Consider the following 25,067-nt stretch of genomic DNA (forward strand, 5'->3'; position numbering starts at 1 on the left):
GCCTGATCGCGGGAAGGGGGCCCCAAGACTGCTGTTTGCTAGCATTCACTGTGGCTTCCTCCCGAGACAGGCATTACACCCTCAAGAAAGAAAAGGATTACCTGTCTCATCAACTGCTACATCTGGAGGACTTAGAATCAGGTGAAGAGAGTGGGGAGGAAAGAGGGTTGGAAGAAAGCATTGAAGAGGACACCCCATCCCCATGCGCCCGTGTCCATCTTTTTGCCCCCCATGCCCCCGTGACAGTCTTTATGCCCCCACCCTGATGCCCCATGACCGTCTTTATGCTCCATGCCCTCTGTGACCGTCTTTGTACCTCCCATGCCCCTGTGACTGTCTTTATGCCCCCCATTCACCCGGTGACCATCTTTGTGCCCCTCATGCGCCCTGTGACTGTTGTTATGCCCCCCAACCAGCCCCATGCCCACTGTGACCGTCTTTGTGCCCCCATGCCCCTTTGACTGTCTTTATGATTCCCACCCCCCGTGACCGTCTTTGTACCTCCCATGCCCCCACGACTGTCTTTATGCCCCCCACCTCATCCCTCCCGTCACCGTCTTTGTGCCCCCCATGCCCACCGTGACTGCCTATATGCCCCCCACCACCATGCCCCCCATGGCTGTCTTTGTGCCCCCAATGCCCACCGTGACTGTCTTTGTTCCCCCCACCCACCCCCATGCCCCTTCACTGTCTTTATGTACCCCACCCACCCCATGCCCCATGACTGTCTTTGTGCCCCCATGCCCCCTGTGACTGTCTTTATGCCCCCCACCCCATGACCCCTGGTGACTGTGTGCCCCCATGCCCCCTGTGACTGTCTTTATGCCTCAATCACCCCATGCCCCCTGTGACCGTCTTTGTGCCCTCCATGCCCCCCGTGACTGTCTTATGTCCCCCATCAACCCCATGTCCCCGTGACCCTCTTTGGGCCTGCATGCCCCGTAACTGTCTTTGTGCCCCCACCCACCCCATGCCTCCCGTGACTGTCTTTGTGCCCCCATGCCCCATGACACGCTTTATGCCCCACACCCATGCCCCTGTGACTGTCTTTGTGCCCCCAACCACCCCATACCTCCTGTGACTGTCTTTGTGCCCCCATGCCCCTGTGACTGTCTTTGTGAACCCCACCCACCCCCAAGCCCCGTGACTGTCTTTGTGCCCCCCATAACCCCCGTGACCGTCTTTGTGTCCCCCACCCACCCCCATGCCCCCTTGACTGTTCTGTGAACCCCCACCCACCCCCATGCCCGCCGTGACTGTCTTGTGCCCCCCATGCCCGGCGTAACTGACTTATGCCCCCATCCCACCCCTATGCCTCCTGTGACTCTCTTTGTGCCCCCATGCCCCTGTGACTGCCTTTGTGCCCCCCACCGACCCACATGTCCCCATGAATGCCTTTGTGCCCCCCATCTCCCCTGTGACTTTTGTTATGCACCCCCACCCACCCCCATGCCCCCATGACCGTCTTTATTCCCCATGCCCCCTTGACTGTTCTGTGACCACCACCTGCTCCCATGCCCCCTTGACCATCTTTTTACCCCATACCCACCCCCATACACATGTGACTGACTTTGTGCCCCCACCCACCCTTTACCCCTTCGATCTCCTCTCTGCCTTTTCTCCCCTTTCCTACTCTACTCTCGCCTCCTCCTCACCCCTTCCCTTCTCCTGTAAATCTCTGGCACTACCTCAATTGCCGTCAGGCATAGTAATCGCAGATGCCTGTGTTTCGCAGCCATCTACCCCTCCTTCTCCTTTTCTTGTTAAAGTCTGGCACTACCTCAATTGCCGTGAGGCATAGTAATCACAGCCGCCTGTCTTTCACAGTCACCTGCCCCCTTTTTTATGTCCATTAGCACTTACACTTATCATTTGTCCCGTGACCTTTGATAGCAGCTTGTCTTTCTCCCCCTTCCCTCCTTGTCTTCTCCCCCGCACTATTCTGAATCATCGTTTGACCTTTTTCGATAGTTGCTTGTTTTGTTCCTCTCCTTCTCCCTCACTCCCCACCTCCCTCCTCACTCCCTTTCCTCTTGTATACTCTTGCACTACATCAGTTGTCATCAGGTATTGTAATGTTACTGCAGGTGTTCTCTCATTTTTCCCTTCCCCTCTTCTCCTTAGTTATTCCTTGTACTTGCACTATCTGAACTGTTGCCAGGCTGATTATGATAGTCATTTTTCACATTCTGTATTGTTTCAAACACTTGCATGAATGTAATTGTATTCTCCCATATTCCCTGCCACCATGAAGCGCTTTGAAACACGTTGTGTATAGGCGCTATACAAATAAACAATCAATACATTTCTCTGCCGGACACTGGCCCTCAATTCCACAATGCAGAGGCACAGTGTTAGTTGGAGGGGATGAGGGAATCACATCAGTACAGCTCTGCCGGCACGTATGGTTGTGCACTGTTGTTAGGATATTTTTTTTAAACTAAGGGCTTAAAAAAATGATACATCTGAGACAGTACATAAGCGCCACTCTTAGTATAATCCTGTACGACTTGAGAATGTTTTGGTAGCATGGACAGATCAGACAGGCTTATTTTAGGAGGGAAAGAGGGCTATAGCTTGGTACAAAGAAATTGTAGCATACAAATGGTCCAAAGAAACACTGAAACACTATGTATTGTAAAAATAAAGGGTTTGGTTAAATACAAGAAGACCAAGATAATTCTTGGGTAAGTAAGCACTATAACATCATATAAACACAATTAAAAAATACATTCAATACCTATTGTATGCAAACCAAGGTATAACCTTATTTAGAGGAGCAAGAAGCAAGTCAAGGTGAGTCAAACCTAAGGTTATACATTCGGGATAGCAATTTATTATTCTTGGGGAATAAGACCAGGTTAGATATACTTTTAGAACACAAAGTAGTGTGGGAGCCCGTCTACTGGGAATGGATATGGGTCAAATACCCTGTTCTATGACATTTCTTCTACTCAGGAGGATCTACAACTACTGTTTTTTTTTATCTCAATGTATCCTTCATAGAGGAGAAATAGCAATTTGCAAATCAGTCTTTGTCAAACCTACACGGGCAGTCCAGCACTGAAATGCTATGCAAATCTCCTCTGAACAAGGGTAACATCAGCATCCCCAGACACGTGTTTCAGCCTAGTCAGGCTTCATCAGTGAGGTGAAGCAGAGCCTCTCTAAGACACAGTGAGCAAGGGGCCCATGTATGGATTACCCTGGGTTTCTCAGGGTGAAACCCCAAGTTTTGCAAAGTTACAAAGGAGTGTGGGACACCCTGTACTGAGAACGAGCATGGGTCAAATACCCTGTTCTATGGAATTTCTTCCACTCAGGATGGTCTACAACCACTTTTCAGCTCAACGCACCTTTCACAGAGGGTATCATCCTAAGTAACCAAGGGTAAGCCAGATGTGGACCCCTTGCTCACTGTACCTCAGAGAGGCCCACCTTTACCTCACTGAGTAGGCCCACAAGGCCAAACCACATGTCTGGGGTTGCTGATGGTACTCCTGTTCAGAGGAGAATTGCCTAGCATTTCGGTGCTGGAATGCCCTTGTGGGTGGGGCTAAGACTGAAAAGCAAATGGACATTTCTCCTCTTAAAAGGGTTCAGTGACCTAAAACGTGGTTGTAGACCAGTCTGAGTGGAAGAAATGCCATAGAACACGGTATTTGACCCATATTAGTTCTTGGTGGAGGGGCTCCCACACTCTCAATTGTGTAACACTTGGGTATCACCCATGGTAACCAAGGGTAATCCAGACATGGACCCCTTGCTCACTGTGCCTTAGAGAGGCTCAGGCCACACAAGGCCGAAGCATGTGTCTGGTTTTGCTGCTGGTACTCCTGTTCAGAGGAGAATTGACTAGCATTTCTGTTCTGGACTGCCCTTTTGGGTGGGACAAAGACTGATATGCAAATGGCTATTTCCCCTCTTTTAAGGGTGCAGTGAGTTAAATGTGCTTGCAGACCCTCCTCAGTGGAAACAATTCCAAAGAAAAGGGTATTTGACCCTTGTTAGTTCTAGGTAGAGGGCCTCTCACGCTCCTTTTCAATTTTACTTTTAGAATACAATCAGTATTTCAAGGGTAGTTGATCCTGTGAGTCCTGCAGCGACACTCAGTTATGAAATTGCATAATAAAACAACCCTGTTACAAGTAACTCCCTGCAACATTACTTTTCAGAAATAATTTCAGAGCTAGTAAAACAGCTCATATACTTTCTGCAGGGGCCTTAAGCTACTCTATGATAAGTATGAACACACAATAACTATTTTAGAATGCATCAAGCAATTCAAGGAAAGTAAATCCACACAAGGTGTGTTTGTGGGTGCTTCTACCGGTGTCGAAGAGGTAAAACCAGAACAAAATTGTACAATTCTTGTTGGTTTTAGCCAAATGGCAGATTGCAATAGAATCGAAAAGACCAGTGGGCCTGTCAGTGAGGCAATGGCTCCAAGATGTATGCAGGTGGGGCCTTGCTGAGGTGGATTACCTGAATAAACACAGCAACCCAGAGGGGGGAAATGTGTTGGCAATGGATCGGGGACAATTTCTGAATGAAATGGCATCCACCCAGGACTTAAAACCTCTGTGACCCTACATAATGCCAAAACTACAAAGGTGGGATAGGGAGGAGAAGGAACAACCTAAATCGAAGTGTAGTGGCTATCAGCCTGTGAAGTGTGCAGAAATGATGGGGGCTGGGAGAAGTGGGGTTGGAATGGAATGGCACTCGGGGTGGGGAGGGATGGGAGAGGGGCAGGGGATTAGGAAAGGGGGAGGGAGGCTGTTAGGAAGTGCAGGGGAGGGAATTGTTGTGGATGAGATGTTTAACTGTTATAAGAAAAAGGTAATAAAGAAATATATTTAAAAAAGAAAGACACAACGTATTTCAAGGTAAGTTATTGACCCTATGACTATTTTGGAAATGCTCTAAGCAGTTTCAGGGGAGGAACAACCAAGTGTTACAAGATTAGAAGAGCAGCAGCTATTCAAGGTAAGTAACAATATACTTTTACGAAGGACTTCAAGCAACTCATGAGACAAGTATTAACTTCTAGACTGTTTTAGGTCGGTATATAGCAGATCAGGGGGAGCAAAACCCAATTACAATTTAAGAAGTACACAAGGTTATTCAACGCAAGAAACCCTTTATTGGTAAGCTTTTACACTCGTTCAGTTACACAATGATAAAACAGCACCAACACATTACTTTTTAGAAGGGGGAAATACCATTTAAAGTTAGTAAAGCAACTTATACACTTTTTAGAGGGGCCAAATGCAACTCAAAGGTAAGCATAACTTAATGACACTTTGAAACTTTTGCTTTCACAGAGATACAGTTACCACACTAACATATTTAGCAAGTAAGTACTTTTACAGTTGTTATACTTTCATGGCAGAATCTTTTTCTTATCCAGTCCTTTCCTGGTCTGTTACAGAAGAGTGACTTTAGTGGTCTAGGTGGCTGCTGTAGGCAGGTTGAGATAGGGTTCAGTTGCAGGAAAGTCAACGTTCCAGAGGATATCTTCTTTACCAAGTAAGTATTCACTTTCAGAGTTAGTTACAGTGTTCAGGGACTTCAGAGAGGCCTCCCTATTAGCATTCCCGCATTAGGCCTGAGCAAATGGTATGGCCAAACTCCCAACCACAACTCCCTCCTCCTTCCTCCTTCTCTTCCTTCTCTCCTGTCACACCTGAGGAAGTTACCAAAGTTGTCCGTTCCATGAGGGTCTCTTCTAAACAGGTCTCTTCTTGCTCATCCAGGACCATCAAGGATAACATTGGCTCTCTTGCCCCTGTTCCCGCTGATTTCTGCAATCACTCTTTTGTCACTGGATCTTTCCCCTGCCCCCATAAGCACTCCCTTGTATGCCCACACCAGAAGTAAACATCCTCCTACCCTACCTTCCCTACCAGCTATCACCTTATCTCCATCACCCCCTTCCTGCTGCTTGAGAAGTTGGCCTTGACCCAACTCAACTCTCACACTGAACTTGTTGGTAGCCTCCACGACCATTAATCTGGATTCCAAGCATCCAGAGGCAGGGAAACTGCTCTTCTGAACACCTGTGAAGAACTGCTTGCATCTCTGGGCTCCAATTCCCCAGCTGTCCTTATCCTTCTCAATGTCTCCTCTGCATTTGACACAGTTAACCATTCCATCCTCATACAAAGGCTACACAACACACTTGGTATCTCGGAACAGCCACTGGATTGGCTGTCCTCCTTCCTCATTACCTGCTCTTCCCAAGTTATCCTGAGCCCCCTCTCCTCTCCTACTTCCATTTCCACCTGTGGTGTCCCCCAGGGCTCTGTTCTCCCCCCATGGCTCTTTAACATTTACATTGCTCTCCTTGCACACCTAATATCCTCTTTCTCATCTAACTTCCAGTGTTATCCAGATGACACACAACTCTTCTTCAGACTCCCTGCCAACTCTCTTGCGCCCTCCATCATCCCTGACTGCCTATCTGCCATCCACTCCTGGTGCACCCCCAGTGATCTCTGCATCAATGCCTGTAAAACTGAGATCCTTCCAATTGGGACCCCTGCACCCTCCTTCTTCCCCTCACTCTGGCCTTCCTCATGGGGCTCTGCCCCTTTGCCTTCTACTTAAGCCAGAAACCTTGGAGTCATCTTCGACTACTCTCTTCCTTCCATCCTCACAATCAGGACATTGCCAATAAGTCCAACGATCACCTCCTCCTTCTCAAAGAAACTTTATCTTTTCTCACCTTCCCTCAGAGGCTCAATGTGACTCAAGTGCTGGTTCTCTCTAGACTTGACTACTGTAACAGCCTCCTCCTGAATCTTCTTTCCTCCACTCTGCGAACCCTCCAGCTTTTCCAGAATAGGGCAGCAAGACTTATCCTTGGCCGTTGTATTGCTCGGCCAGAGTGCACGGACAGTCATTAATCACCAGCGCAATTGCAGAGCCAATACTTTGAACGCAGGTAGAAGACGCAATGACTTACAACCACACGCACGCTTAGAAAATAATGAGCACTTATACAGCTATTTATTCAAAGCTTGGAAGCAACAAGTGATAACACAGATATAAATCACAGAAAAGACAGAGAATTCAAAAGAAAATACACCACCATGGGCGTAACTGAATGCCTCATCTCGCCAGAAGCGGCTGGAAGAGCCTGGTAACAGCCAGGCCGAGAGCACAACAGCCCACGGGTATGCCGGACAAAGGCGTCCCCCTTTCAACTGAGGTCTTTGTACTTGTCCCGTCTGACCGTTGAGGGGTTCCGCATATATGCACTCCTCAAAAAGGGGTGGTAATTTCTCGAACCATCTGGCAATGCACTTGCGCATTGATGGGTAACCGTTGGTTGCCAGCTGGGTCAACCAACAGTAACCTCAAGGAGCAAAGCGCTTCCCTCTCCTAAGAACAAATGCCATGGAAAACAGTCCCATAACTCATAACAAGACATAACAAAACCAGCTTTCCCAGCAGAATATCCTTGACTGTATACCAGGTTTGGAAAGCATGTTTTCTTCAGCAAAGTAAATTCAGCTCTCAGCAAAGTAAGTACAGCTTTTCACTGAGGCATGGAGTAAATATCCATTATGGCTCTGAGTGCCCCCAGAATACAATGCGCACCAGCGCCATGTTTTAGCTCAAGCATGACAGGCGTAAGCCCAGGGACCGCATCTCTTCTGCACTAAAATACTTCACTGGCTCCTGTTTGCTGCATCATCCACAAGGCTATTTGGGTCTGGGGACCACACTATCATCAACTTTATGTCACTAAATAATCTCCCTCTAGACCACTTCGCTCCTCAGGCAGCAACTCTTTGTGGGTAAATTATTTTGCTAAACCGAGGGCAGGGGTTCGCTCGCTTTCCTCTGCGGGCTCACTCCTTTGGAACGGTCTCCCACTGCCCCTGTGCCTTGAACAGGATCTTCTCAAATTCTGGAAGCTCCTTTAGACTTTACTCTTTTCCTCCTCCTTCCCCCCTTCTTGCCTCTGCTAATCCCACAGTTGCTAATCCCACAGTTGCTTAATCTGTGTCCTTGGCCCTTATGCATCCTCAGGGCCTTGGCTTCCCACACCAATTCTTCCCAGCTCCTTTCTATCCACAGCACTTGTATCTGCACAACCTCTGCTCTGGAGGCTCCTGCAGACCATGCTGTGCAGCACTCAACATTCCTAGCACTTCGTCTATGGCTCATCCACAAGCTCAAACTCCCCAACACTTACCCCCTCTTCCCTCTTCCTTTCTGCACTTGCACATTCTGAATACTCAGAAGGCATAGTAGGTTTGTCCCTCTCCCTCTTGCCCTTCTGCTCTTAAATGTTGTGTTGTAATGTATTTCCCACGCTCGCTCTCTCCCTGCCCTTTGGATACTTCGCATATGGCTGGAACACTTTTGCAATGGCGCAGACGGGCTAAAAACGGTGGTGTGGAAGGTTGCCCAGAGCAATGCCAGAGGTTAAGATTCATTCTAAACCTTCCAGCCATCACGTTTGTGGCCAACCCTCCAGATCATCGTTCTTCGCCTGCCAAGACATTACAAAAGGTGAAAGACCATATGCAAATCAGGTTGGTCCCACCCCAAAATTGGCAGTCCAGCCCAAACTGCTAGGTCACATCCCTTCTGCACAAGGCCACAATCATCCCCAAACATGTTTCAGCCTTGTTGGGCCTCATCAGTAAGGAATAGCTTGGGTCTCTAGGCCCAGCAGGCACAGGACCCACGTCTAGGCATACCCGTCCCAATCTGGGTGACAAAGTAAAAACCAACAGGTGATGGCTGGAAGGTTTAGAATGAATCTTTACCTCTGGCATTGCCCTGGGCAACCCTCCAGACCACGGTTCTTCACCTGCCAAGCCATTTTAGAGAAGGGGAAAGACCATATGCAAATCAGGCTTGGTCCCACCCCAAAAGGGGCAGTCCAGCCCGAACTGCTAAGTCACATCCCTTCTGCACGAGCCACAAGCATCCCCAAACATGTTCTGTCTTGTTGGGCCTCATCAGTGAGGAGTAGCTTGGGTATCTAGTCTCTTCCCCAAGCAGGACAAAGACCACACCCCATGCAATGTCCCAGCCAAGATTGTCCTGCTGGGGGCACCCTGCTGGCCCATGGGCGTGTTGCACTGCATGTCATGGCTGTTTTGGTTTTCAGGAATCTTGCTTGTTTAGACCAGCAGGGTGCCTAGCCAAGGGATGTACATCAGCTCACTTGCACACAGATGGCAGGGCAGCCTTGCCATATATCTCCCTGTACTCCACAGGGCCAGTTTAGTGCACTTTGACCATCTAGGTTTGTACTGCTTTGCACATGTGGACCCCTGACAGCCTTTACCTGTGTTCCTCATACAAGTAACTTGTTGTTCAGTGTTATTTTTCTGTACGTTCTTGCGTCTTCAATAGATTGCATTACATTTGTTTTTATAACTTATTGTTCAATTCCAGCACTGTGAGTGACATTGTGGGCCCATGCATGTGAAATATCATCCCCTTCCCACAACCTCTGATCATCTGTTGTTCCTGCAACAGCCCAGTGTCTCTCCTCATCTCCCCACCAGCCAAACTCCTCTTTGCTTCCCATTGCCTCTCTCTCTTTCTGCTCCCCAGCTGCATATTCTTCACTCTGTCTCCTCTCCCCATCCTGCCCTCTTTCATTCTTCACATCAGCTCCCCCACTTATACTTCCACTTCCCAGACCTTACCCTCCCCTACATGCAAGGGTATCCCAAAGTAATCCATGCAACCTGGTGGTGGGTGAGCCTGACTTGTATACCTGCAATTGATGGTCCAGCTTGTGCCTGCATCCCAGGGTAGACTAACCCGTGTCCAGAATGCATAACTTGATCTGGTGACAATTTGTTTGCTTCACAGCCAGTGATTACTCTGTCAGTGAGTTCATATTTTGTTGGATTCATTTGTGCTCACGTTCTTTGATGTGACCTTCCAGCTGTTGACACTGGGTGGACAATAACTTTCAGGTTACATTGTTCTATATAGGACATGTCAAGGCTGTCCTGTTTGTTTACTTTCATGCACTGCATGTCTTTGCAAGCTGAAAATGTGATATCTGGTGAAATGCTATGGATGTGGGCCAGGTGTGTACTTTGTGCATAGAGGTTCAAAGTGCTCAAAGAGACACAGGGTGTGGCGCCATTGGTTTCCGGGATGCTGTCACTGTGTGGTGTGTTTTTCAGTGCATTGGCCTGAGGTGAGCTGGTCTGGGTCCATGGGTGCAGAGGGAGACAGGGATATGGGAGTCTGGCGAGTCATTGCTTGCAGTTGTTGCATGGCACTGAGGGGACACACAGTGGTGATGCTGTAGGTGGGGGTGCTGTTCCTGTGTGGGGTGTTCTTCAGTGTGCTGGCCTGAGATGAACAGGCATGGGTCTATGGGTGCAGAGGGAGAAAGGGATATGGGAGGCTGGAGAGTGATTGCTTGCAGTTGTTGCATGGCACTCAGAGGGACAGGCAGTGATGGTGTTATGGGTGGGGATGCTGTCACTTTGTGGGGTGTTTTTCATTGTGTTGGCCTGCGGTGAGCAGATCTGGCTGCATGGGTCAACATTCTTCTCTTGCTCCATCTCTTGCTGATTTCTGCAATCACTCCTTTGCCGCTGGCTCCTTCCCGCCAGCTCTCAAACCCTCCATTGTGCATCCTCTCCTCTAAAAGCCTTCTTCTGACTCCTCCTGCTCTGCTAACTACCACCATATCACCATTACCTGGGCAAACTCTTGGAGAAGCTGGTGATCTCCCAGCTGATCCATCACACTGAATCTGTTGGTTGTCTCCACAACCAACAGTTAGGCTTCAGAGCAGCAGAGGCACGAAACATGCACTCCTGAACACCCGTGATGACTTGCTCTCAAATCTCGATTCCAACTCTCCAACCTTTCTCATCCTTCTTGGCCTTTCCTCTGCCTTTGATATGGTCAATCATGCCACCCTTATAAATCGGCTCTGTGATATACTTGGCATCACAGACCTGGCACTGGACTGGTTGCTATAATGCCTCTCTGACTGAACTTCGCAGGTTTAACTGGGCTCTTTTCCTTCCCCATCATACTTTCCACCTGAGGCATTCTCCAGGGCCCAATACTCTCGCCATGGCTCTTCAACATCTACCTTGCCCCTCTGGCTCATCTGAATGCCTCCTTCTGTCCTCACTTTCAGTGTTATGCAGATGTTACACAGCTCTCCTTCAACCTCCACTTCCTCCTCTTCTTTCTCTCCCATTCCTAACTATCTGACTGCTATTCAGGCAAAGTGTGCTGCTAATTATCTCTGTCTTAATGAAAGCAAGATTGAGATCCTTCTCATTGGGACCCCTGCTCCCTCCTTGCCTCCTCCTCTCGGAGTGCCCTCCATGGGTCTCCTCCCCTCACCCTCCTGTGAAGCAAAAAAAAACATATTATTATCTTAGACTCTCTCTCCTTCTCTCCTCAAATCACAGACCTTGCCAAGAGGGCATACTTTCAGCTGCACCACCTCAGTGACATTCTCTCTTTCCTCACCTTCCCCTCGAAACTCATTGTCTCTAGAGCTCCGGTCCTCTCAAGGCAGAACTACTGCAACAGCCTCTTCCACAATCTACCTAAATCCTCTCTTCTCCGCCTTCCACTAATCCAGAATAGGACTGAGAGACTAATGTTTGGTCTCAAGACCAGGGACCGTATCTCTCCAGTCCTAAAATCTCTCCACTGGTGAGGCTCAAGGATCAAGTTCAAGACCCTCTAAATCATCTACAAGGTGTTCTGGGGCCTGGGTCCCTGCTACCTCCAACTCTAATAATAATAATAGTAACTCTATCTCCCTAAATACCTCCCCCCTTCTAGAGCCCTTCGGTCTACTAGCTCCAACTGCAGATCGGACGCTTTTCCAAGCAGAGAGTGGGAGGTAGATCTCTCTCTTCTGAAGGAGCCTCCCTCTGGAATGGCCTCCTTGCCCCTCTCAGGCTTGAGCCAGATCTCCTTAAATTCCAGAAGCTTCTCAAGACCTGCCTATTCTCTTCTTCCTTCTCTCTCCCCGTCCCCTGCTAATGTCCCTCTCTTACGCATTTTGACGGGATGTCTGGTGCCTATGAGTCTTACAAGGCACCATCTCCTCCTCGATTAGTCTACCCAAGCACCTGTTCTCCCCTGACCCTCCTTAACCTGCACTTGCCCTACTGTGCTCTGTCGTTTCCTGCAGTAGCCTGATGAGCCTATACCCCTTCTGAGCATGATCCAGCTCTGTCTTTGCACTTCCTGTTACTACACTTGCACAATTCCAAATAACACAAGGCCTTGTAGGACTGTTTTTGTTATTCTTCACCCATGTCTCCCCCCTTTGTTTTGTCTTGTCGCACCTTGAAACGCCACTTGTTGCATAGGCATATTATAAATACACAATAAAATAAATACAAATATGTGGGTGCAGGGGAGACATGGTGATGAGAGGCTGGCAAGTCATTGCTTGCAGTTGTTGCATGGCACTCAGGGGGGTACACAGTGGTGGTGTTGTGCACGGGGATGCTGCCACTGTTTGCAAGTTTTTCATTGTGTTTGCCTGAGGCGAGCAGGTCTGGCTGCATGGGTAACTGGGAGACATGGTGATGAGAGGCTGTCAAGTCATTGCTTGCAGTTGTTGCAGGGCACTCAGCGGGGCACAGGGTACGGTGTCATTAAGTGCAACGCAATGACAAAGGGTTATAGTATGCCTGCCTACGACACCTCTGCAGTGAAGGCTGGTTTGGATGCCTACGGAGGGGAGTATGAATACATGACTGGGTACAGCTGGAGCAGGCTTGCAAGGGAAACAATGTGAGGTGAGATGGGCATCTTTCTTAAACTGCAATTTCCTCAGTCTGTATAACTATTTAGATATATAATGTACATTGTGAGCTAAATTGTTATCAGGCCTGGGGTAGCCACTTCACCTGTATATTGTTGTGAGATACATCTAGGGTGGCCAGGACAGTCCCCACAAGTGTTATTTACTGCTTGCATTATATGGTGTGCCTTCCTACTTGTGCTCTCCCGTGTGGTGCTGGGGGGTGAGTGCACAATTGGTGGTGGTGAGCATGTGAAAGTGGTAGGAGACTTTGTTGATTGTGTTGTGTGCTTTTGTGTAAGCAACATTAATGCTGTTGTTTCCATTTGCTATGAATGTGTCAGTGGTTGGTACAGGTGATTTTAAGGCTATGGACACATACGGTTTAACTCTCCCAGGCACACATTCTCAGGGTGCTGTTGTGGGTGAGGTGGGATAGCTCAGATTTATCATTGAAAGGTACCAGGGATGTGGCTTCACTGTGTGTGCTCCAGAGGGGCTGGTATCCATGTGAAGTAGGTTTGCACAAGCTGATTTCATGCATCCCATCCCAGTACCCTTTTGCCTGCCAAGGGCATGGGTGGTGCCTGCGGCTAAATGCAATGTCCCTCCTGCATCTCTACTGGTATGCCATGCTGTGTGGCACCATTGTTCAGGGCACAAGATACCATGATGATTTTGCATACTACTAGTGGGGCATATAGCAATGTGCCGCCAGAGTGGTCAACAAAGTGGAAATGTGACTTGAGCACCCCAAATGTGTGCTCCACTACGCCCCTAGTGGCTATGTGAGCTGCATTGTACCTTACCTTGGCTCGTGTTGTAGGATTCCGGAATGGTGTGAGCAGGAATGGTGATGGTGGGTAGGCACTGTCCGCTGCAAAGGTGTAAATGTTTTTTTAGCATTGATTGTGATGCTCTGTTATTCTGTGTGTCAATGTACTACTTGCGTGTGTGTGACTGTTGATACTGATGAGCCAGGTGTTGCCAAAGGTTCCCGATGCAAGGCCTGGTATTGTGGTGACCAGCGGTATATTAGGCTGTCATGTGTGCTTCCAGGGAAAATTGCATTGACGTGCATTATGACTCTCTTTGCGACGCAGATGATCTGGACATAGATTGAATGCCAATGCTTCCGGTTGCAGTAAAATGTGCTCAGTCACTTGGAGGGGCTGAAACACAACGTGTGTGCAATCAATAACTCCCAGTACCGGTGGGAAGTGTTCTATTGCATAAAATTCTTAGCACACTCTCTGCCCTGCCTGCGGTGAACATGGCAGGAATAGTGATGTGATGCAGCACAATACCTGGTCTATGCACTGAGATTGAGTGGCCTCTGATATATCCCCAACAATGGCAGAGGTGTGCTGGAAAGACCCTGTTGCTAGGAAATGTAGGGCTGTCAGCACCTTCTCCAGAGGAGTGAGGGCATGGGAGCAGATGGTGGGTGATGCCAAGGTCTTCCTCCCGCTCCCTGACCAGGTCTAGGAAGACATGGGGAGGGAATCTATACCTTACACACACCTCATCATCCGGCATCCCAAAGATCGTTGTACATGGGTGGAAAATCCTGTCCCTCACCATCCTCCTTTCCTTTGCACTTTGTATGTTAGGTCTCATATCAAATGGCGGTAAGATCATGAGGTTTGCATGTGCCTTTTTCCGACATGAAGTTGTGCTTTGTAATCCATGAATTTGGTTAGGTTTCCACTTGACTGGGCGTATAATTTGTTTCTGTGGCACGTCCCTGAACACGCCCATGTTCTTCAGCATTCTTCCTCATTTTGCAGGGAATATGGGGAATATGCATGTTCCGCCTCCTGTTTCTTTACGGTGGCACGTCCCCCACGTTGCACAGTGTGTTATGCAAATCTCTCAGCACCAGGCAGAATAGTGATGGACCCGCAAAACGTTATTCAAAGTCACACAAAGTCCAGTCCATGAATAGGGAAATTACGTTTTGAATGCTGCAAAGTACACTTTTTAGCTGCAAAGTGCTTTTGCAGTGTGCAAAACATTCTATCTATGAATTAGACCCTTATACTTTTAACTAGAATTTCTGCCCCTCAGCACCATTTAGCCATCACTTGATGATAATAATTTGCAAACTGCCTTGTCTTTGAAGCTGCACCTTCTCAAGTTAGCACACTATGGCCCTCATTACGACCCTGGCGGAGTGGGTTTACGCCAGCGGTAATCGTGGCGGACCCTTCCGCCTTACTACGAGTTCCCGTAGCGCCATGGAGCCTTTTTCCGCCTGGTTTTTCCGGGCGGAGAAATCCATGGCGCTACGGGACCTTGATGTTAATTACGCCACCGTATTTTACGGTGGCGTAATTAACGCCTTCCCCACTCCCATTATACCCTATGGGGCAAAAATGGGAATGGGGAAGGGTAAAATGGGGATTGGGGATTTACCGCCCCGCCAAGGTCGGAATGGGGCGGTAAATCCGCCAACCCCCATGGCGGTATTGGCAGCTTTCCGCCATGCTCCATGGTGCATATTGCACCATGATCTCCGCCAGGGTCGTAATGAGGGCCTATGACATTTAACAATAAACAAATAACCCATACTTCTTTGCATATAGTAATTCATGCAAAATTAAGTATGAGTTTGGATCTTCATTAGAAGGCAATAATCATTTTACAAAAGTGGGTGGAGGCAGGGTGGTAGGCTGTGATGTTTCCTATTTTTTGTTGGAGTTTTTAACTGTTTTCGTTAGTAAAAGCGACCGCATCCACATTTATGATGAGTGAAAGGGAAATTAAATCGGACACGCAAACATAAAACTCGTAAGGCTTTTCTAAGACCCAAGTTCTGATTTGATCCCTGAGGAAGCATTATGTTTGCGAGGATGTGACACAGTGAACAGCACATGTTGAGTCAGCCAAAATGGTCGACCTTCAATTGCACTGCAGCTCACTCCCTTAACTAGTTTCTGAGAGGTCATGGGATTAAGGGAGGTGAGATACTCAAACTGCAGATGTTAGTGTCAGACACTTGCCTGCAGCTGTGACCTCCCCATTATTTATTGCAAGTGTTTGAATAGATTTATAGTATGCTGATGCCTCATCCAGAAATGGTCTTTGCAATCCAGGTGTAGACTTGTTTAGTTTACATGCCTCAAGAGATGACATGTAATAGAACCTCGCAATGCTAGACTTCATCACCAGGCTATACTGTATTAGGAAAGTCTCATGAGGCTCCCTTGAACAGGTATATGCCAAACCACTGCACACCGCTCATGCCAGATGTGTTCTGCCCTGCTGTTGGGATTTTCTGCGGCCTTATTGTTAATACTGGGATTTTAGGCAGGTGACGACTGCGCAATACATATTGGCAATAGGGTCTGTGCACAATGTATGTACTGCTTAACACTAACCGAGGGCTGCTATATTTTACTTGCCATTGGGATTTCCTTTCCCCACAAAATGGACAAGTGTCAATCGTCTAAAGAAAACTGAAAACCCATGTTTTTGTGCACATATTCAACTTGTGTGATGTCCTTGTGACTCAGCCGGTCTATTTTTACTTTCCAACTTTAAAATTGGATATGCACTATAACACTCTACTTCAAACACATTTGATTATAAAAGACATGGCCTTGAACTTCATAGTATGAATCCTTGCAGTGAACATTTGCACACTTGTCAATCAAAAGCGTACACATGAAAAAAGATAAAATATAATCCTCTACTAAAACATGACATAGGGCCTCCTTACGAGGTTGGAGGTAGCCTTGCCGGTTTCACCGGTAAGGCTTCCCCCAAACTTGCGTCCGGGTCCGGCACCCGCGAATGAACAATTACCGGGCTATTCCGGCCCAGCCGGACCCGGTAATTACCCTTTCGCGGGTACCGGGCCCTGTACATCCCCATTCCCATTCGGCCACCAGGTCAGACCTGCTGGTTGCAAGGGCACCCGCGAGCAGAACTCCAAGTATGGCGGTAGCGATACTGGCGCCATTGTTGCCTTACTGAAATAATTGTAATGAGGCCCATAGGCACTTTTAGCATATCTGTTGTGAATCTCATGCAATCTCTTTACTGAAAAGAATACCTTTACTGATGAAAGTGAAAAATCATTCTTCTGAAGTTAATTGAATAAACACCACATAAGTGATGTTCTTGAGGAGGGTATACAGTATAACGGACCAGGCTGGTAGCGTTGGATTTCAAAATCAAGTTAGAAAGGCAGTTTGGCCCAGGGGCTCTTGAGGATGAAGCCCTCACTATCAAATCCTCGATACATTCCATCAAAACGGTCAGATTCCACCAGGCCATTATTGGGCAGGGCACGCTTTCCTCAGGAATGGAGCCATGTAGCTTCTCAAAATGGGAGCGCCGCACCTCCTCTGAAACCACGTTACCTTGGAGACTCAACTGTGATTTCTTACCATGATTCACAATCTCCCAGAAATTCCTCAAATTATTTTTAGTCAGGGCATGTAAAATAGACTCCCCATCACGCTGTAATCTCAAAGCCATTTGGCCTTTATACCAATGTTTATAGTCATTCAACAAGGATTTACATTTGAGAGCAATAGCCTCCAGATTTCTTCAGCAATATTTAAGTGCTCAAATTGCTCTTCTAAGTTATTTTGTTTTCTGGTGGGTCATTTCGTCAAATTCATGCTGATGACAAACTCCGGCCTTTATGGTCATTGATTTGGGAGCATCCAGCCCCCAAGTAAGGTCTGTATAGTCAAACACGTTAAAGGCCCTGAATAAATCAGCTGAGTCCGGTTGATCCAGATAATGGGCCTCATTACGAGTCCGGCGGTTACCTGCCAGTTTTTCCGGCTCGGTTACCGCCAGACTCATTTTACCATTCCGCCTCCGTGATTCGCAGAATTACCGGGGCATGACGACCCCGGTGTCCCAGGAATTCCGGATGCGGAATTTGGTAAATCCCCATTCCCATTGAGTCCTAGAGGACTCAATGGGAATGGGGAAGTGGAAACACCGGCACCATCTTGTGATGGTGATGATGTTTCCACGTACGCCTGCAGGCGGGCTGTGTTAAACCCGTCAGGTCAGACCTGGCGGGAACGTCACCTCCCGCCTGCAGGATTCGAGATCGGGCGGTCCAGAATTAACAGTGGCGGTGGGTTTACCGCCACTGTTATTTCCGGACCGCCCGACCCGTAATGAGGCAAAATGATTTAGTTTCAGATTCAGGGACTCTCCACCTCTTTTGAACTTAACTTCCCTATTTCCACCCTGATTCACTTCCAGAAGTATCTTATACCTGTCATACCAAGCAAGTTCCTAAGCTCAGAATACCTGTCAATATATTGTGGTCACTTCTAACCGACTCAACAATTTTAAATTCGTCTCAGCTATCCCACAAAGATTTGGACAAAAACAGGTAATCAATCACAGAGCTATTACGACCATTGGGCCTTGTTGCCCTCAGCGATTCCTCTCCCCCGATACATCCATTCATATGTACAGATTACAAGCAGACAAAAATTCCACCCATTTTTCACCATTCAGCAATGAGTTCTTATTTACATTGCCGTTAGTCTGGACTGTGAGGCAAAATGAATTCAAGTCCCCACTAAGTATTATTTCATTGGGTGCTCCTTCGTTCAATGCCAAAGAAAGCAGAGAAGATAAATTAGCAAAGAAGTCAGACAGAGTTGAGATTGCGGGGTTCCAGTAGACGTTGATCACAATTAGACAGAGCGTCTGCCCGCTCACCCTAATGAGGGCCAGAGGAGTGCAAATGGCAAGATTTTTTACCTGAATTTCCTCTACACTCAATGCTGTTGAATTCCTAATGGCTATTAACAGACCGCCGGATGGGCGGCCCCCATTCCGATGGATTGCTTTATGTTCAACAGTGGTAAAGCCATCGAGATAAATGGAATTCAACAGCCCGGTCTTCTGAAACAATACCAGATCAAATCTTCCGAATATGTATTGTAGCATGGTGGAATTCTTAAAGCTACTGGAACTCTGTGTATTCCAACTCAAGATTTTAATCTGATTCTTAGCTAAAGCCTCTCCTCAATCAGCCCAAATCGGTGAAACAATTCTGCCAGAATAGTTGGAAGAGTGGCCAAAACATTGTCCTTCTTGAGCCCAGGCAAACCACCCTTGCTGCCCCCCGCACCGCCTGCTCCAATTTTGTGGCTTCGTTGCTGATATTGATATCTAGGGGTAAAGAGTTCGAGGTAATCAGGCCTTACTTCTCCAGATTATCCGCCGCTGCCCAAAGTGCTTCGACCCCAGATCAGGATTTCTAACCCAGTTCCACCAAGTCAATTGTTGAGTCACACAGGAAGTACACATAATCAAGTTCATACATAGAGAGCAGACAAAGCAATGGTATTTTTATAGTGATAGCCAAGATGGAGCTCCTATTCAGAGCCTGCCCAGGCTGTTTGGGTCATTTACATTCTAACCAACTTTTGGGCATCCCAAAGGGTAAAGATGCACTTTTGTTGGCAACAGGAGCTAGACCATCACTTGCAATAGGAACTTCTTCTGTTATCAATGATGAAAAAGAGGCAGCATTTATCGGGCCAATATTTCTATTGGAACCCATGCCCAGAGAGTCTGTTATTTGTTGTGTTGGTATCCCGGGTAGGAAAGGAACTGGAATTAAGGGACCCATAGTTGTATTACTGCCCCTGCAAAAGATTGGAGCCAACTTAGTTGTCTTTTCTGGAATCTCTTGAATGCATATGATCACGGTCCGGGCAGCAACGGGAATATCCCCCGTTTGTACTTAAGAGTGCACACAGATTACGTCAGCCTCAAATTCAGGCATATTAGCTCCATGATTAAATTCCATTCCTTTCCTCAAATCTGACTTCCCACTTCTGTTTTAGCCTTCAGCATAGCTGTTTGCTCAGGGCAATTCAGTGGTTCGGGGGCTTCGGTAGCCTTTTCCATGGCGTTAAGGAGGTGGCGATTTCCTGCTCTCCTGGTTTTTTTCAATTTCTGATTCTTTGGTTTCTCCTGATTGGGCCGGTTACCTCCTTTGTTCTTGTTTACTTTGCGATTCCATTTATTTTGTTGAATCTCAGCTAAGACAGCTTCCTCATGAAGGGTTAGAAATTGAGCTGAGGGTTGATTCTCAATAGGCACGCTCGATTGCTTGGAACCTGTTTCAAGAGGATCTATTTCAGGGGGAATCTGAGCGAGCCTGTTGAACGCTTCCACTGTGGAAAGGAAAAGCAGAGAGTCATCTGTCGGATCAGGATGGGTTGCTGAGAGGGGAGTGATTTCTGTTTTCTTCAAGTTGGTTGAAAAGATAAACATTCTATCCATTTTCTGATTTGATTCCATAATTTGATGATTCAAGGACTGTACCTTTTCCTGAAGAGCAGTGAGAGCCTCTCTTTTAATTGCTGCAAGATTCTCTGCCAATACCGAATGGACCTCTGACTTTCACCCAACCATGGAAGATTTGCAGTCCCCCACTTCCTTAGTAAATTCAATAAGGGTACCTGCTTGCATGTGCAGTTCTCCTTTTAATAGCTTGAAAACCTTCACCAGGGAGGTTAGTACAAAGTTAAGAGTCACCAAAGCTGGTTGGGGAGGAGAAGCAGGATCTAAATGTGCAAAGGAATCTGCCATGATTTCAGGAGATGTGACCACCACACAGTCATTTAGAGTTTTAGGAACCCCAGGGTCTCGCCCAGTCAAGTCATTTAATAATGGACTCAATAGAGGGACTTCACTTAAATCCAAAGAGGCAATTCCCTGGACCCTACTTCCATCCTGATGAGCAGGTAAAGAATCCAGAGACTTCCTTGCTGTTTAGGTCATTGAGTGACCACAAAAGTTTATGGGTGGAAGGTTTTGAATGAATCTGTACCAATGGCAACACTCTGGGCAACCTTCCACAACACCGTTTTTTAGCCCGTCTGCACCATTGCAAAAGGGGTCCAGCCATATGCAAATCAGTCAGGTACTGCCACCAATGGTAGCAACCCAGCCCGAACTGCTAGGCCAGATCCCCTCTGCACGAAAACACAAGCAACCCCAGACATGTTTTGGCCTTGTTGGGCCTCCTCAGTGAGGTGCAGCTTGGTTCCCTATGGTGCAGGAAGCAAGGGACCCACGTCTGGGCATACCCTCTCTCACATAGTGAGACAAACTGTGACCACAAAAGTGATGGGTCGAAGGTTTTGAATGAATCTGTACCACTGGCAACACTCTGGCAACCTTCCACACCACCGTTTTTTAGCCCGTCTGCACCATTGCAAAAGGGGTCCAGCCATATGCAAATCAGTCAGGTACTGCCACCAATGGGGATGGGACCAAGCCTGATTTGCATATGGTCTTTCTCCTTTTGTAATGGCTTGGCAGGCGAAGAACGATGGTCTGGAGGGTTGCCCAGAGCGATGCCAGAGATTAAGATTAATTCTAAACCTTCCAGCCATCACCTCTTTTGTTTTGCTATTGTCACCCCGAGTGGGACGGGTATGCCCAGACGTGGGCCCCATGCCTGCTGGGCCTAGAGACCCAAGGTACTCCTCACTGATGATGCCCAACAAGGCTGAAACATGTCTGGGAATGCTTGTGGTCTCGTGCAGAAGGGATGTGACCTAGCAGTTCGGGCTGGACTACCCATTTGGGGGTGGGACCAAGCCTGATTTGCATATGGTCTTTCCCCTTTTGTAATGGCTTGGCATGTGAAGAACGATGGTCTGGAGGGTTGCCCAGAGCGATGCCAGAGGTTAAGATTCATTCTAAACCTTCCAGCCATCACCTCTTTTGTTTTGTTTAGGTCATTGAAGCCGGACCCTCTAAAGCTTAATTGTCAACATACAACAAAGAGGAGATAAAGGATGAACTCGCTAGAACTCCTCGACCACCGTCTTTTCCGGACTTACTGTCCGCTGCTCTACAAAATGAATACCGCCTACAGGAACGGCGTTTGGAACGTCGTAGACACAGAGCGACGGCCTACCTTACTGAATCCTCAACTTCCTCCTCCACTACTTCTTCTTCTTCTCACCTTCCTGAGGAAGCCATGCAGATTGGAGCTATGAGGGGAACTTTGTCCGCAGCAGAGAGAAGGAGAAGAAAAGAGAAGGGCTATGTGCCTATTGTGGATCAGATCAACATCTTCTCAAAGAATGTTCCGAACTTCCTCAGAAGAAACAGGGAAACGGGCTCCCTCGGCGCCAGGAGGGACCTGGCTCTGAGGGGCTTCGAGCTTGACTTGCAGTCCCTATGTTTCTCTCTCGATCTCAACTCCCAGTTTCCAGGATGACTCAAGACTCATGGTCCTTCCTGTGCTCATTAATGTCTATGGAAAGGCAGTTGAGTGCCTCTCACTCTTGGATTGCGGAGCGGCAGGGAACTTTGTAGACACCTTATGGGTCAAACAGGTGGGTCTCCGCAGACTGCCCCGCATCGAAGATCAAAAGGTGGAGGGTGTAGATGGATCACCTTTCTCTTCAGGTCCCATTACTCACACTACCGAAGAACTTCCTGTGACCATCTTTCAACATTCTGAGAAAATCAAGTTCGACATAATACGAGCTGCCCATTTCCCGGTTATTCTCGGAATCACCTGGCTTAGGAAGCACAACACGTACATTAACTGGGCAGAAAACCAACTAAACTTCTGCTCCTCACATTGTAAGCTCCATTGTTTTTCCAGCAGAAGTGATCTCCAGACCATGACAGTACTGGCCAAGGAGCAACCCAGCGTACATGCCTTACCTTTGTACTGCTCCCCCTACCAGGAAGTGTTCATTGAAAGAAGACCTGCTACCTTGCCTCCTCATAGGCCAGAGGATTGCACCATTGACTTGGAACCCAACGCACTGATACCGTTCGGAAGGATGTTTTCCTTGACGCAAACTGAAAAACAAGTTTTGCGGGACTATTTGGAAGTCAATCTGCAAAATGGGCTCATACAACCTTCTAAGTCCCCGGCAGGAGCTTCTTTGTTCTTTATAAAAAAAAGGGATTCCACTGACCTTGTATAGACTACAGAGGCCTCAATAAAGTGACTATCCGGGATCGGTACACTATGCCGTTAATACACCAAAATAATTGAAGCAGTTCAAGGAGCACGCTGGTTCACTAAACTGGATCTAAGGAATGCCTATCATTTACTACGGATTGCCCAAGGGGACGAGTGGAAGACAGCCTTCCGTACCCCCTTTGGTCTGTACGAGTATAGAGTTATGCCTTTTGGCTTGGTTAACGCTCCAGCAGCATTACATAAGTTCATGGACCGAATGTTTTCAGACTTGTTGTCTGTCTCTGTCATCATTTATCTAGACGATATATTGATCTTTTCTGCCACTCTGGAAGCACACAAGACACATGTACAACAGGTATTGGAAAGACTTAAGGACAATCAACTTCTAGTTAAACCAGAGAAGTGTGTTTTTGCCGAATCTTCTGTGCCTTATTTGGGATACATTCTATCTAAGGAAGGCATTTCCATGGATTCGGGCAAGGTGGCTGCCATACTCGATTGGTCTTCTCCATCTAATGTGAAAGAGGTACAGAGATTCCTTGGGATGTCGAATTTCTATCGCAGTTTCATCCCTAACTTTTCGGAGATTGTACTTCCCATACCTCGTCTGCTCAAGAAAGAGGTCAGCCCCTTTCGCTGGACTGATGAAGCAGAACAAAGCTTTGGTCGTCTCAAGAACCTCTTCTGTTCATCTCCCATTCTCTGCCATCCCAACCAGACCAGACAATTTATTGTTGAGACAGATGCTTCCGCTATGGCTATCGGAGCAGTTCTATTACAGTCTTTTGACGACCAAGAACACCCCATAGCCTAGCTTTCCAAAACTTTGTCTCCTAGCCAACATAATTATTCGGTTCTGGAAAAGGAACTTTTGGCAATAAAGCAGGCCTGCGAAGTTTGGTGACATCTTTTGATGGGAGCACGCCACAAGGTCGTTATCAGAACGGATCACAAGAACTTGAAGGCCCTGCAGACTATGGAATGTGTCAACTCCAGGCAAGCCCGATGGGCTTACCTTTTTGCCCAATACGATTTATGCATCACCTACCTACCCGGCAACCTTAATAAACTGGCTGATGCTCTCTCTAGGAAGGATTCCCTTGAAGCTAGGGTACCTGTGAGAGAACCAATGTTCCACAGAAACAAGATTTTGGCTCTTGTCAACACCTTTCTCCGAGAGGTTAAGTCCGGGTTGATTTCGGAAAAATCAGAACTGCTGCAAAAAAAGAAAAAGCCATATACGGAGAAGAATGGTCTGGTGTACCTGAACAATCGCCTGTATATCCCTGCTGGTCCTCTGCGTAGGAAGATCATTCGCTGGTGTCATGATGCACTCACCGCCGGACATCGTGGTACATATAACACCAGGGAACTGGTTGCTCGGTCTTTTTTCTGGCCAAAATTTAAGAAGGATGTCAAGGAATATTTGTTTGCATGTCCGGTTTGTGCTATGACTAAAACTCTTACTGGAAAGCCTCTAGGCCTTCTCACTCAACCGGAAATGCCTACAGGTCCTTGGGGTCTGGTGTCCACTGATTTCATCGTCGAACTCCCGGTTTCCAACTCCTGCACGTGCATCATGGTGACTATTGATACCATGACCAAATTGGCTCACTTTTCCGCTTTACCTGGTCTGCCTTCTGCCACAGAGATGGCTGAAGTGTTTTCCCGGGATATCTTTAGACTTCACAGTCTTCCAGATAAGATCATTTCAGAAAAGCACTTTGTTCTCGTCTGGGTATGGAACGAGCTCTTTCCTCGGGGTGTCACCCCCAAACTAATGGTCAGACAGAGCACCTCAATGCTACGTTGGAGCAGTACCTGAGATGTTATAGCAACCAACTTCAGGATAATTGGGTTTCCTTACTCCCTACGGCTGAGTTTACGTACAACAACTCTAGGCATTCTGCTATTGGCCAATATCCCTTCTTCTGCACTTACGGAGTAAATCCTCATGCCTATCTTCCCCTAGTGCTGTTGCCTACCAACTCCCCGATGGCAGAGGGAGTCCTGCAATCCATCGGAGAGGCCCATACCATGGCCAGACAGTGTTTGGAGGAGTTTCGGAGATCCAATAAGACTCAGGCCGATAAACATGGTAGGCCTTGTTCGGATTGGAAGGAAGGTGACATGGTTTGGTTGTCTACCAGATTCCTACCTCGCTGGGTGCAACCCTCTAAACTTTCTCCTCATTTCTTGGGGCCCTTTCCCATCCTTTCTAAGATCAACCCTGTCTCTTTTCGGATAAAACTATCCCCTCACTTGCGGCGCGTTCATCCTGTTTTTCATACTTTACTGCTTAAGCCTTTTGTCCCT

The sequence above is a fragment of the Ambystoma mexicanum genome, chromosome 6p, assembly GCF_040938575.1.
Source record: "Ambystoma mexicanum isolate Mex_15411 chromosome 6p, UKY_AmexF1_1, whole genome shotgun sequence".
NCBI classification, from domain to species: Eukaryota; Metazoa; Chordata; class Amphibia; order Caudata; family Ambystomatidae; genus Ambystoma; species Ambystoma mexicanum.